Source organism: Pogona vitticeps, chromosome 2 (genome assembly GCF_051106095.1).
Source record: "Pogona vitticeps strain Pit_001003342236 chromosome 2, PviZW2.1, whole genome shotgun sequence".
NCBI lineage: Eukaryota > Metazoa > Chordata > Lepidosauria > Squamata > Agamidae > Pogona > Pogona vitticeps.
In genome coordinates, this window is record NC_135784.1 from 7260640 (window position 1) to 7274865 (window position 14226).

At 46.3% G+C, this 14226-nt stretch overlaps 1 protein-coding gene across 1 annotated transcript in view; it reads right to left on the bottom strand.

Moving 5' to 3' along the window:
* Window positions 1–14226, bottom strand: part of LOC110070751 (uncharacterized) — a 78064-nt gene that overhangs the window by 40126 nt on the left and 23712 nt on the right. The window contains exon 4 of the mRNA XM_078386440.1: window positions 11739–11902. The gene's annotated coding sequence lies outside the window, so the exon portion shown is untranslated. The remainder of the gene's footprint in view (window positions 1–11738; window positions 11903–14226) is intronic.

Consider the following 14226-nt stretch of genomic DNA (forward strand, 5'->3'; position numbering starts at 1 on the left):
GTATGCAGAAATTTTGTACACCTTGTCCTTCTACTCCAAAGTAGAACTGGAAGTCCAGAGGGTATTTTTAAAGTTATAGTGAATTGTCTGGCTTCCCCAAGACTTACACCCAGAAAAGAGGGATGATCTGCAGAGATGCTTTGTGTCCTTATTATTTTGTCTAATATTTGATAATTATCACTATCATTTTTAACAAACAGTGACTCCAGATATGTATTATTATCTTGTCCTTTGCTGTGTTACAATCATTCTTCTAACCTTCAATTGTACTGCTGCTCAAGATCTTTCCTTCTGGGTTCTTTTTCTACTATGTTTTCCCTCCTACTTCTCTTCAATAAAGTTTGATATTCTTTCCCCACACCTGTGCTTCTTCTCTCTTGAATCCAAAAGAACCTGCTGCTACCCATACAAGTTTGTGCCTGACAGATGGTGAGCTTCTGAATTATTGACCTCCAAAAGATCTCATTTTTAGTAGCTCTGGCTTAGCCCTTACAAAGTCACAAGCATATGATCCTTCTCATGTTTGACCACTCTTGTGGGAAACTTCTGCTTAAAGGTTGTAGCTGCATTCTGTTCCAGAGACATGCATACACTCCTGGCAGGAAGCGGCAGCTGCCAGCAGGTGGGGTGACCCGTTATTCTGCCGTTTCGCTTAGAGGTAGAGCATAAGATCAAAGGGTTATTTCAGACAATCCTGGTTACGATTAGGCAACTACAATGGTGCATAGCGATTAAGTTTTTGTGATCGCAAAAGCAATCGCATTGCGATGATTTAGATAGTAAAAATCACTTTGCGACGATCGGTAAGCTGTTTTGCTTACCGATTTTCGCATAGCAATGTTTTTAGAACAGCTGATCGGCGGTTCCAAAATGGCCACCAGGTAAAAAAAATGGCCGCACGCTGTGTTTTTGCGCCGATTCCTCGCTTACCGGGCAGCGAAAATGGCAGCCATATGGAGGATTTTCACATAACGGTGAGTTTTTTGCCCATAGGAACACATTAAATGGGTTTTAATGCATTCCTATGGGCTTTTTTCCCCGCATAGCAACAATTTTGGCTGCACGGATTATCGTCGCTATGCAGGGCACCCCTGTAGTATCCTGTCTCTCTCACAACGTACTATGTAAATCATGCTAGGTAAATAAAAGAGCTCTCAGGGCGTTGCCAGTTGGCTCCGCTGGCTCGTACATCCGTTGTCAACGCCTTTGTACTTTCTCTAAGGCAATTAGCCTTCCTTTGTTCTGTGATCACCCACAACTCCTGAAAGGCTTCACCTCTGCTCAGCTTCCTAGCATCAAACTAAGTGATGGGTTCAGGCTTCCATGTCTCCCTTTCCACAAGACCAGGACCAGGTTCTCTTTGGGAGAACCCTGACTATTTTGGCCAAGATTCACTGCGAGGACAGGAAATGATCACCCCCACCCAACCCCCACAATTGGATCAGAACAAAGGTGGAAGCCCATGACTGGCCAGGTTTGAAAAAGCTGCCATGGCTTTTAAAGTAGTGTGTGTGTGTGTGTGTGTGTAGGAAATGGACCTGTGTGCCCCTTTGAGTTTGAAGGTAACGGACCCCCACTATGATCAATTACCAAAAAAGAAAATTCAAAGAAATGAAAAAGATTCACACACAGAAACCTGGAACATTAAAGAGAGAGAACTTCCTACCCACCCAGAGTTCCTTTCTCCATGCAAGGACAGAAGAATTTTTAATGTAAAAATGAAGGACATTGTAAAGTCCAGACATACCACTACCAACAATTTCCTTCCCTATTTCTGAGCTTGGAGGACCACCTCCAAAACAATGGAATTTGCAATTTACCAATGACATCAGCATATAATAAATGAAAACTCCCCAAATATACCTTAAATATTTTTATTTGAAAAAAAACCCTTTAAAATCTTAATAGCACAATTAATAGCAATATTCCGTACGTTGTTACATCAAGTCATTTAACTGAAATCTTTGCTTTACAGTGGTGCCTTGAGTTGCGAACTTAATTCATTCTCGGATGATGGTCATAACTCAAAGCACCATTTCTTACAGGAATACACTGAAACATGATTAATCCATTCCAGCCATTCTTTGGTCGTGTCTCAAGGCGCTGGTTGTATCTCAAAGCATTAGTTCCAATAGGAACTAATGCAAAAGTGGTTAATCCATCCAGTAGGGGGAGACTTATTTTTAAACCTAAGATGGTCTCTAAGGTTAAAAAAAGGACAGGAAAGGAAGGAGGGAACAATGGGGAAAAGAGGAAAGAAAGAAGGTCATTACTGGGGTACACAGACCCCCTCAGACAAAAGTTTGTGCTTTTAGGGACAAAAAGAGAGAGGATAGAGAGAGAGAGAATACAATGGGTCAAAAATACATTTTAAACAAAACACCTTTTAAACAAAAAACCTCACTGGGGGGTGAGATGGTCATCACTGTGAGGTAGAGGTCACCTCCTCTGGGTCATCATCTCCAGGGGTTTCCTGTCTCTGTCTTTTGGCTGCAGGCTCCTTTCTGGTGAAAAATCTGTCCAATGTCACCTGCTTCGTCCTGCGCTGCAGAATCTTTCTGAAATGTCTCACCACGTTGTCGTTCATCATGTCCAAAACTCTGCCTGTCACAGTCCTGTTTGGGTGGTGCCTCTCAAAGAAGTCCTGGCACTCGTTCCATTTCTTGCAGATGGATCTTATCTCCTCACTGCTAACCCGCGCTTCCTCTTCCTCAGTGGAAAGCTCCTCCACAAAAGCCTTCTGCAGTTCAGTTTTCAGTTCTGCAAGTTCTTCTGTGGTCAACTCCTCGTTGTGGTCTTCAACCAGCGTCCTCCTCTACGTCCTCCTCACTGACCTCCAGACCCATGCCTTCACCCATGGAGACGATGTCCCTCACCAACTGTGCATCAGTCCCCTCAGTGCCACTGTTGGTGACACATTCTGGCCACAGTTTCCTCCAGGCTGAGTTCAAGGTCCGAGTTGTGACATCTTGCCAGGCCTTGTCGATGAGTCTGATGCAATGGAGGACATTGAAATGTGACCTCCAGAACTCTTTCAGGGTCAAGGACGTCTCCTCGGTGATATTGAAACACCTGGTGAAGAGTGCCTTCGTGTAGAGCTTCTTGAAGTTGCTGATCACTCGCTGGTCCATGGGCTGCAGAAGAGGTGTTGTGTTGGGGGGGAGTAACTTGACCTTGATGAAATCATACTTGTTGTCAATATCATCCACCAAGGTTGGTGTGTGCGCCGGGGTGTTGTCCATCAGCAGAACGCACCTTTCAGGAAGCTGGTTGTTGGAAAGATATTTCTTGACAGTTGGTGCAAACACTGCATAGAGCCATTCCAGAAACAGCTGCCTTGTCACCCGAGCTCTTGCGTTGGCCCTCCACATGACAGGCAGTTTGGCCTTGTTAACGTTCTCTTGGTGGAATGGGCGAGGAGTCTTGGAGTGGTACACCAGAAGAGGCTTGATCTTCAGATCGCTGGTGGCGTTGGCACAGAGCAAAAGGGTCAATCTGTCCTTCATGGGTTTGTGGCCTGGCATTTTCTGTTCCTCCTGAGTGATGAAGGTTCTCCTGGGCATCTTCTTCCAGAACAGACCTGTCTCATCGCAGTTGAAGACTTGCTGGGGGAGGTAGTCTTCTTCTTTGATGAATTTGGCAAAGTCCAATTCGAAGGCTTCTGCAGTGGCATGGTCAGAACTTGCAGCCTCCCCATGTCTTATCACACTGTGGATGCCACTTCTCTTTTGGAAGTTTTGAAAACACTCCGTTTTGGCTTTGAATTCTTCTTGCGGTGCACTTCCGGAGGGGTTTCTTTCCGTTAAATCACTGTGCAGCTTGTTCCAGAAGAGCCCTGTCTCATCACAGTTGAAGGCTTGCTCGGGGAGGTAGTCTTCTTCCTTGATGAATTTGACAAAGTCCAATTCGAAGGCTTCTGCAGCGGCAGGGTCACAACTTGCAGCCTCCCCATGTCTTCTAATGCCATGGATGCCACTTCTCCTTTGGAAGTTTTGAAAGCACCCCTTGCTGGCCTTGAATTCTTCTTGCGCTGCACTTCCGGAGGGGTTTCTTTCCATGAAATCACTGTGCAGCTTCTTGGCTTTCTCATGAATCATGGCTTCACTGATGCTTTCCCCTTTCAGCTGTTTCTCGTTGATCCACACTAGTAAAATTTTTTCCACCTCTTCCATTAGGGGTGACCTGTTCTTTGTCAGGATTGTGACTCCTTTTGCCACATCAATGTCTTTCAAGACATCTTTCTTCTGCAATATGGTGGAGATGGTTGACTTTGCCATCTTGTATTCAGAGGCCAGTTGAGTCACACACAGGCCATGTTCATGCTTTTTGATGATGACCTTCTTCACTTCAATTAAGATGGTCCTCTTCTTCCCTTTGCTCTGCTCTTTCTTTGGAGCCATGGGTACTATTCAGCACACCACACATTACAGTACACAAACCCTAGGAGCCACAGAATAAATTTAAAAAGACCCATTCAAGCAGGGACTACACTACCCACTGCAAGACCCATCAGAGCACAGAAACATAACACACACACACACACACACACACACACACACACACACACACACACACACACACACACACACACACACACACAGCCCAAACCATGCACAATACTCACCCGGAAGAGGCAGTCTCTCTATTTCAAAAAAGAACCTAACAGTCAATGAGCTATAGAGAAGCAGCCTCTTCGCTGACCAACGGTTAATGGAAGGACAATAGGAGGGAAAGCAGTTCAAATTCCCCAGTCGTATCTCAAAGCTCCGTCTGCAAGTCAAAGCAAAATTTTGTGACCGGAGCTGGTCGTAACTCGAACTGATCGCAAGTCAAGACGTTCGTAAGTCGAGGCACCAGTGTAATTTTCAATTTTTTGATACAAATAATTTTGCTACTGATACTAAATTTGTAATCTGTTCTTTTACTGTCCAGTTCCATTATTATTTTAGGACTTTACTCTCCATTCCATTATAATGTTTAATTATTTTCTTTAAATATAACCCACCAAAGTTTCATTATATTTTTACATTCCCACCACATATATCCCCCATATATCTCATTTGACTGGCTACAGAATAACACTTTATATCAGGAAGTCCTAATACTCCTAATTTTTCCATTTTTTAAAATGCAAAATTAATTTAATTTAATTAGCCATTTTAAAAAATTAATCCGTGCTTTTCATTCACCATTACAAAACTTATTCATCATATTTTTCCAGTCTTTCAATTAACATCATAAAGCAAAAATTTAAGTAAAATCATCATTTTAACAACTGTCACCTCAATCTGTTAAACCTTTATTAGATTTTGGGATTACTCCTATTAATGAATACTTCCAGGATGATGGAATCCCGCCCTCCCCATTTCTACTATATTATTAAATAGAATCTTCAGTTTTGGCTTCAACATCTTTAAAAAGAAATCTGTAATATTCTGGTCACAATCTATCGATCCCTGGAGTCTTCCCATTTTTTAAAATTTATCAACGTGCTTTTCTGTCTTTTCACCTGTGATCCACTGTCCCATCAATTGTCTCTCCTGCAAATGATAGCTTAAAACAAAACTCCTGATGTTCATGTTACATGATTGCATTTTTTACCATTTTGATCCTTAACTAGACCTATTAAATTCTTAGCCTTTTTCTGACTTTGGCCAGCAGTTTTGAATTTTTATTGTTAAATTCAAATTACTCTTTCTCCAAATATATTAATTTCCTGTTTTCCCCCCGCATTTCAGTATTTTGAAGATCTTTTTTCTTAATTTCCATTTCTAATATTTTTATACAGTGGTGCCTCGCATAATGAGTGCACCGTTTAATGATGAATCCGCATAGCGATGCGGATTTTGCGATCGCTAATGCGATTGCATACCGATGTTTAGATAGGGCAAAAATCGCTTTGCGACGATCGGTAAGCGTTTCACTTACCGATCTTCGCATAGCAATTTTTTTAATCAGCTGTTCGGCGGTTCCAAAATGGCCGCCGGACACCCAAAATGGCCACGCACAGCGTTTTCGCACCCTTCCCTCGCTTACCGAGGGCGCGAAAATGGCAGTGCTATGGGGAAACTTCGCACAACGGTGAGTTTAGGAGCCACAGGAACGCAGTAAACTAAGTTTAATGCGTTTCTATGGCGTTTTTGGTTCCGTATAGCGATGTTTCCCCATAGTGACGGTTAATCCGGAACGGATTAACCTCGCTATGCGGGGCACCACTGTATTCTTTTCATTTATGTATATCCTTCCATCTTTATTTCACCCAAATATTCCATTTTTAGCCTTCTGTTTTTTTAACATAGTGGTCCCCAACCCCTGGTCCGTGGCCTGGTGGCTGGTCTGTGACCTGGGCCAGACCGGGCAGTGCAGACAGACCTCCCACCCACCCACCCCGCACACACTCCCCCCTGCACAGCCCCTTTGTGCATGCATTGTGCATGCCAGCGCCAGCACTCCCCCACCCTTTTGCACATGCGCACGAGTGCCCCCAAGCACCACCCCATCACTCACGCATGCGCACGAACATGCCCGCAGAAGCGCCACACCATCCTTCGTGCATGCGCACAAGGGCTCGCCCATCCGCACGAGCACCCTCTCGCTCTGCTGTGCTCCTTCATGCATGCACGCGAGTGCGGGGAGTTCCCCACCTTTCCCAATCAGTCTGCAGGGTTAAAAAGGTTTGGGACCCCTGCTTTAACAGATGATTACACATAATCCTCCTCTTACATACTACTGTATCTCATATCACTCTTATTACTGCCCTCCCTATCATCAATTTTCCATATTTCCAAAACGTCTTTATTAATTTTATTATATTTTTGTGTTGTAAAATACTTGTGTCTAATCTCCACCTTTTCGCTCTTATATAATTAATAATCTTGTGCCATCAAATCAATTTTGGCTTATGGTGACCCTTTTTTAGGGTTTTCCAGGGAGAGAGTACGCAGAAGAGTTTCCCCCTTCCCTTCTGCCTGGGGTGCCCTCAAACTACCCTGCAGCTGGCCCAAGGCCACCCAGGGCTCTCCTCCCAGGAGGCACATGGTGGGAATCGAACTCCCAACCTCTGGCGCTGCACCTAGAGACCTAACTTACCCCGAGCTCACCAGCCTGTTATTTATAATCTTAAATTCTATATTTACCAAGCATGGTCCATTATCTTTATTTTACCTATTTCAGACTCTTGAAAGCAAATCATTAGATATAAAAATATAACCTATCTGAGAATAACTTTTCTGAATCAATGTGTAATAAGTCAACTGTTTTTGATCTACTTTTAATTCTCTCCAAACCTCTTTTAAATCAGTTTTTAATATTTTATCCAAAATCATATCATTCTTTCATTCGTGTATAATTCAATTTCTTTGCCTTTTTATTCATTACGATATTAAAACCTCCTGTCAAAATTACAAAACCTTCCATAATGCGATGGGATACGTAGTCCTTTGGTCTCAGGACTATCAACAGGTGGGTTTTTTGTCTATGGCCAGCCAGTCAAGGCCATCCCATCTATGAGCGGATGATGCCACACGTTTTAGCTGGTATCGTGGAGTTACCAGATAGAATCCCGAGAGAAGGAGAGGCGGAACTGAAGAAATGACATTCTGGGATTGAAGCTACTAAACAAAGGACTCGAATCTGATTGGTTAAGGAGATGCCTAGCAAAAGGAAATATTACTTAGAGTGGTCGTTCGACTAGATAGGTGGGGTATAAATAAATAAATAAATAAATAAATAAATAAATAAATAAATAAATAAATAAATAAATAAATAAATAAATAAATAAATGTAAGACCTAGCTAAGAGAATGCAGGATGACCTCCCTTCCTGGCTTGTCAGCCGATTGGGGGAGGGAGAGAAGGACACTTGCTGGTTAGAAAGCTACGTAAAGAAATCAGAAAGCCTTACTTAATTACAGCTTTTCTTGTCTTAATTGGGGATGGTTTATTTTCTTAATTCTAAATAAATCTTCTCCATTTTACACAAATGTAGGAAAGAGGGAGGGAGTGGCTCTACCAGAAACAGTAGCCTTCAGCTAAGTTTGGCTCTTTTGATGTTTGGGTGACCCACCTTGTCTGGTTGGCGTTAGTCTTAAAAGAATAATCAACCAGAAATATTTCTGTCCCAGGAAAGGTGACCGGTGGAAACGTAGCTACAGGAGCTTGCCTATGGCGGCCAGGACACACACACTCGAGGTGTTCACCCCATCTGGGATCAATGGGTGGGGGTCTTTGGGATCAGGGAGGTCCCTTCTAAGGGGAACCTCCTTCTTCGGGTGAGATGAGGAGGGGCCGATTCCTTTACACTTCAGGTATCTCCAATTCTTTAAATATCTCCTTGCAAAAAAAAGAGTCTTCATCGTTATGCAGCAAATATGTAAAGTCATTTTTTTCTCCTCTCATTAAACCTTGCAGAAATAATATCTGCCCATTTCCTTGTTTTATTCATCCTGAATTCACATTCTGGGGATACGTATTATTACAGCCACTCCTCTTGATTTTGAGTTCCCGTACTAAATACTAAATAATTTAAGATCATTGACACCATCTTTTTTAAAAAAATGTGTTTCTTGTAGAAATATAGTACCTGCTTTATCTTTATTTCGTATTGCTTCAGTTACAGTGGTGCTTCGCACAACGAGTGCCTCACACAACGATAAATTCACACAACGATGGCTTTTTCTGAAAAATTTGCCGCCTCACACGATGTTTCCTATGGGGAATTTTCACACAACGTAAGTGCCTTAAACTGTTTGAAAAGTGTTTTAAATGCTTGCAATCGTTAGCCCACCTCCTGAAACCTACGCAAACTTAATGTGGTGTTGTTCTGAGTCTTTGTTAATTTTTGGTGATTTTTTGTTTTCTCCATTGAAAGCCATTGGACAGTCCGTCCAATGCATTAACCGGTTTTCAATGCATTCCTGTGGGAAATGGTGTTTCACAGAACTATGTTTCACAGAACGGTTTTTTTTTGGAACCAATTAACATCGTTGTGCGAGGCACCACTGTATTTTCCTTTTTATAAACCGTCCCTAGGATCCTGGACTGCTGGTAAGACAAAGAGAGGAGTCCTAGATCAAGTCAAGCCTGAACTATCTCTGAGGGCAAAAACGATGAAATGGGGGCTTTCTTCACCTTGGGCACCTCATGAGAAGGCAGGATTCTCTGGAAAAGACCAAAGTGGGGGAAATGCTGGGAGAAGTAGAATGCAGCAGGAAAAGAGGAAGACCAAATATGAGAAGGAATGACTCCCTCAAGGAAGCCACAGGCTTGAGTTTATACAAGAGCTGAAGACGGGACATTTTGGAGATTGGATCGCCGTACGTCGGACGCCACTTAAGGCACAGGACAACAACAGGCCCTTCACAATCAAAGTTCAGACCCTTAAAGTTGTAGCCATACATGGTTAAATTGTTACAGTGGTGCCTCACTTAGCGACGTTAACCTGTTCCGGAAAAAACATTGCTAAGTGATTTGATTGCTAAGCGAAATTAAAAAGCCCATAGAAACGCATTAAAACACAATTAATGCATTCCTGTGGGCTTAAAAACACACCTTTAAGCAAAAATCCTCCATAGCGGCGCCATTTTCGCTGGCTCTTAAGCGAGGAAAAACAGCTGGTGGCCATTTTGTTTTCCCGGCAGCCATTTTGAAACTGCTGATCAGCTGTTAAAAAAGGGTCGCTTTGCCTTGATCGCTTCCCTGCAATCATCGCAAAGCGAAAAAAACCCATAGGGACCATCGCAAAGCAATCGCTTTTGCGATCTCAAAAACCCCATCGCTAAGCGATTTTGTCACTCAAGGGAGCGATCGCTATGCGAGGCGCCACTGTATTTTATGCTTGTTATAGTTATAAAAATTAAAATTAAAAAAAGTTTTAACCATACCAAATCACCATTGTATCTTTTGATCCCATGTGATCTCTACACCATAAATTACCCAATTCCGCCTCCCACACACACCCTGATGAGTCACAAAGATCTTCCTCCTTTACCTTGGTTGCTTTTCCCACATTCTAACTTAACTTGTTGGGAAAATCATGCACACACAGACCCTGGAGAAAAAGTAATGAATATGGGAAAGTTTGGAGAGAAAAAACAAACATAGATCTACACACACACACACACACACACACACACACACACACACACACACACACAAATTGTACGGATTCCTTCTCCTCCGTCTGTCCCCTTACAAGGGCATCCGAGCCTCAGTGCCTGGCCGCAGTCTCTCGCTGGGAGAAACAGCACCCACGGCCTATGTAAGCCATTTGCTCTGTAGGAGAAGCTCATGGTGGAAAACTAAGCAAAGCGATGTTTCCTATCAGAACATCTTTCCCCAAAGGACCACGACCCATGCCACAAGAGCCACCAAGGCGATGCTCCTACGAGAAAACCCTCTCACATGTTTCCTTTTATTGGAATTCTACCCTCTTCTGCTGTAGCAGGGCAGAATATAAATCTAATAAATAAACAGCTATTACGTAATGCTGTGCTTTAAGCACTATGGGGTGTTACATAAGCAGCAGACTCTTTTGCACGGGGATGTTCGGGAGCCCCACACCAGACTGAACGAGGTTTGCATCCATCTTTAGTGAGTGCAGGGTTGGACCAAGCAGGACTGGTAGCAAAAAAATCCAGAAAACCCACAAAGCTTTAAAGATTGTTACTCCTGCAACACGGGTGAAAATCCACACATGGCAGGATGCTGGAGAGGCTACTGAGTGTTTTAATACTGCTGTTTCTAGCTTTTATGACTTGTTATGTGAAGTCAGGACCATCTTAAGAGTGACCTTAACAGTAAGCAAGATATTTAAGTTAAGTGAGCTATTTAAGGAGTGCCTTTAGCAGTTCTACAGTCCCAATGAACTTTCCATGGCTGACTGGACACTCGAACTCAGGTCTCCTGAGTCCTAGTTTGTCCACTCTCGCCACTACGCCAAACCGGATATCTGCTTCCTAGCTTTAACTATCGTTGTTTTTAAATGATGTAAGCTATCTTAGATCCATGTTTAATGAAAAAGTTGGGGTGAAACTCTTTTGAATAAATAAATAACCCACTCCTTGGACCTATCACCCTACATTGGCGCTTCTGGGTGTGTGTGTGTCACAGGTTACATCCTTTTCAAAAAGATATCAGGAACCAGTCTTGGTTCTTTGCAAACTCTGTAGGCGAAGCCTCCGGCTGAGTGCGGAAGAGTCCAGCCAGTGCAGAGAAAGGCAGACTGCGGACTCGAGGAAAGAGGCGCCATCGTTCCTGGGGGCCAGAAGCCCATTCCTGTTGAGAAGGGGTAATTTCCTGGCAGGCGTTACACCCCCTGAGCTAGGGAGAAGGGTGGCCGCCAGCAGAGAAAGGCTCAACACCTCTAAATTTTACATCCACCCTCGGAATCCTCTCCTGCCTCTTTCCCAGATTGAAAATCCAGGATTTGAAAGGAAAGCAGGGAATGCCAGAACTCTAATGTGGGAGGGAAAGAATTGCCCACCCTGAGACATGGAGAACTGGGTTGCTCGGGAGTCACTCCCGTCAGCTACGGAGAGGGGCTGGAAGGAGAGAACCACAGGGAGCCTCGGAATTTGGGGGTTTCTCACCGACTCAAGTCTTTCGAGAGGGTGGAGAGGAACAGGTCTCCATGTCCTCTCCGTCCCTCATGGAAGAACTGGGGGTGGTGGGTCCCCCCCCCAAAGACTCTGGATGTTGCCAGCAATGGAGCAAAAGGGATCTCACATAAATTTGTCTAACCTTGATGGCAGTTTGTCTCCTGTCGGGTGTACGGAGGGCTTCTGATCCCAAGGAAGAAAATCTCACCTGCCTTGCGAAGGCTGGAGGGATTGATCAGAAGTTTGCTTCTCCCCTCTGGGTGCTGAGCAAATCCAAGAGAGCCTCGGCTCGGCCTCAGGTCCTGCCTGGGAGAAAAGAAAAAGGAGGGAGGTTTCTTTGGATAAGAGCCTTCCAGCATGTGTTTGTCCTTTTCCTATCTTGTGCGGGTGACACCTCCGTGTGTCTCTCTCTGTTCTTGCAAGGGCAGAAAAAGGAGAACGGAAAGGTTGCCAAGGAAGGAACAGCCGGGGGGGGGGGGGGGGAGAGGAAGGCAGGAAAGAAAGAGGAGGATGCAGCGCACGGGGGGTATCACAAACTTTTGAACCCAAACCTTTCCCATTCAAGTGAAGTTGTGGGTAGGAAGCTTTTCCCCCCTTCCCCAGGAAACCCTTTCAGGAGAGCCAGTGCTGTGGAGTGGGTGGAATGTCAGAGGAGGACCCGGCAGTCCTGGGTTCAAGTCCCTCCTGAGCCACGGGAACAGAGAGCGGGCCTCCCTTGACAAACACTTCAGGATTGGCTCCATGTAAAGTCCAATGCAAGAATCAGCCTGGTCCTTTGACTTGGCTCCCCACCACCACACCAACACCCACACGGCTGGGGTCTTTTGTGTGTTCTGTGTCAAATCTTACCCACCCCATCTCTGCACCCCGCCACCCCCTCCCCGTCATTTTCCTGTTTCAACGCTGCCTCCCTTCCAGGGAAGAAGAAAGGAAGAAACGAAGAGGGGGTTTGAAGGCAGTCCCTGCCCGTTTCCCACCCACCCCATACAGGCAGGATTTGGGGGAACGAGGGAGGTCTCCTCGCAGGAAAGCCATGCGATCACCCCACCCTGGCATGCACATAGGGCGCCTTGATGGGAAGGGGCATGTGGGGAGGGGATCTCGGTCCCTCAGTGCAGACATCTCATCTCTTCCCCGCCCCCTTCCTAGGTCCCCAAGGAGAAAGAAAAAGGCCACCCTTCCAAGGTTGTTGTTTCCTGCAAGGCAGACCGAGGGGGTTTCCCTCTTTCCCCTCCCCCCCTTCCAAGGAGCTGAGATTTAATTTCTCCTCTTTTTTTGGAAATCTTCCTCCCTCTCCCCCCCCCGCCTGCCACCTCTTTTCCACACCCCACGTCCTGCCCTCCGGATCGCCCACCTCCTCCCAGGAGGTCCCGGGGGGGGGGCAGAGAAACGCACCCCGAGCGCCTCCCTCCCGGCGACAGCACCGAGAACCATAGAGATGGGGGGGAGGGAGGAGAGGCCGGCGCACGGCACTCCACATCCGCTTCCTGTTGTTGTACCTAGAGCTACGTCGATAAGGGCTCCTCCACACACCCTCCTAGCTCTAGTTTTCCCTCCTCCTATTCCCCCCCCCAAAATAAAGGATTGCATGACTACAGAGAGAGAGAAAGAGGCTGGGAGCGAAATGAAATTTCAGGAGGAATGGGGGGGGGAGGAAGGCCATAACAAAAAGGCTCCCCATAATTTATTTGCCCCCCAAAAAAGATGGAAGGAGGCGTGGGGGCTGGCCCCATGCATCGAGAGAGCAGTTTGGGGGGGGGGGGGTTCTAGTGAGTTGGTGGGCCTCGCGCCCAGGTTGGGCCCCAGGTAGAGGAAAAAACCAACAACGGCCCGCCTTCCGTTCCGAGAAAGACCTCCCAGGTTCGGAAGCCACAAGGCCCCGAAGCAGGCAGGCAGGCAGGCAGAGAGGGAGGACATCATCCCACCCACTACCCACCCTGCCTTTCCTGCCGTGGGATCTCCTCCAGGCTGCGAGCCGGTCGAGGGGGTGACTCTGGTTCACGACTAGACCCTCGAGGGAAGGCCTCCTTAGGAAGCCCCTAAAGAGAGAGGGGGGGGGAGAGAGACAGAAGAAGCCTGGCTTGGTTTGTGAGCACCTCCCCCTCGCACACATCCCTTTGCCATTCCTCCTCCTTCTCCTTCCCGTCTCTCTCTCTCTCTCTCTCACACACACACACACACACAATCATCCCCCCCTCCTCCCGCCATCGCCCACCTCCTTCCAGGGTCCTGAAGCGGGGAAACTGACCAGGAGGCCTCCGGGCAAGCGGTATCAATTGGGAGACCATAGAGGCGAGGGGGAAGGAAGGACAGGCGCACCCCCTTCCGTGTTCCGGTTTGAGAAGCGCCAAGGGAGCGGGAGGAGCTCTTCTGCTCTTTCCCTCCCTTTTCCCCCTAACGAAGGATTGCGTGAATCAATGGGGAAATGCAGACACAAAGAGGGGGGAGAGGAGGAGATAATATTGAAGAGCTGCCCCCCCCTCAGAAGGGCCGCGCGGCCCCTCCCCCTCCTTCTTCCTAAGGCCCGGTGGGGGGGTCTCCCTCCCTCCCTCTGAATGGGAGCCGGAAGTGCAAGCGCGGAGGGGGAGGGGTGCCTCCCCTGCAGGCCCTTTGGGGGGGGAAGGGCGGAG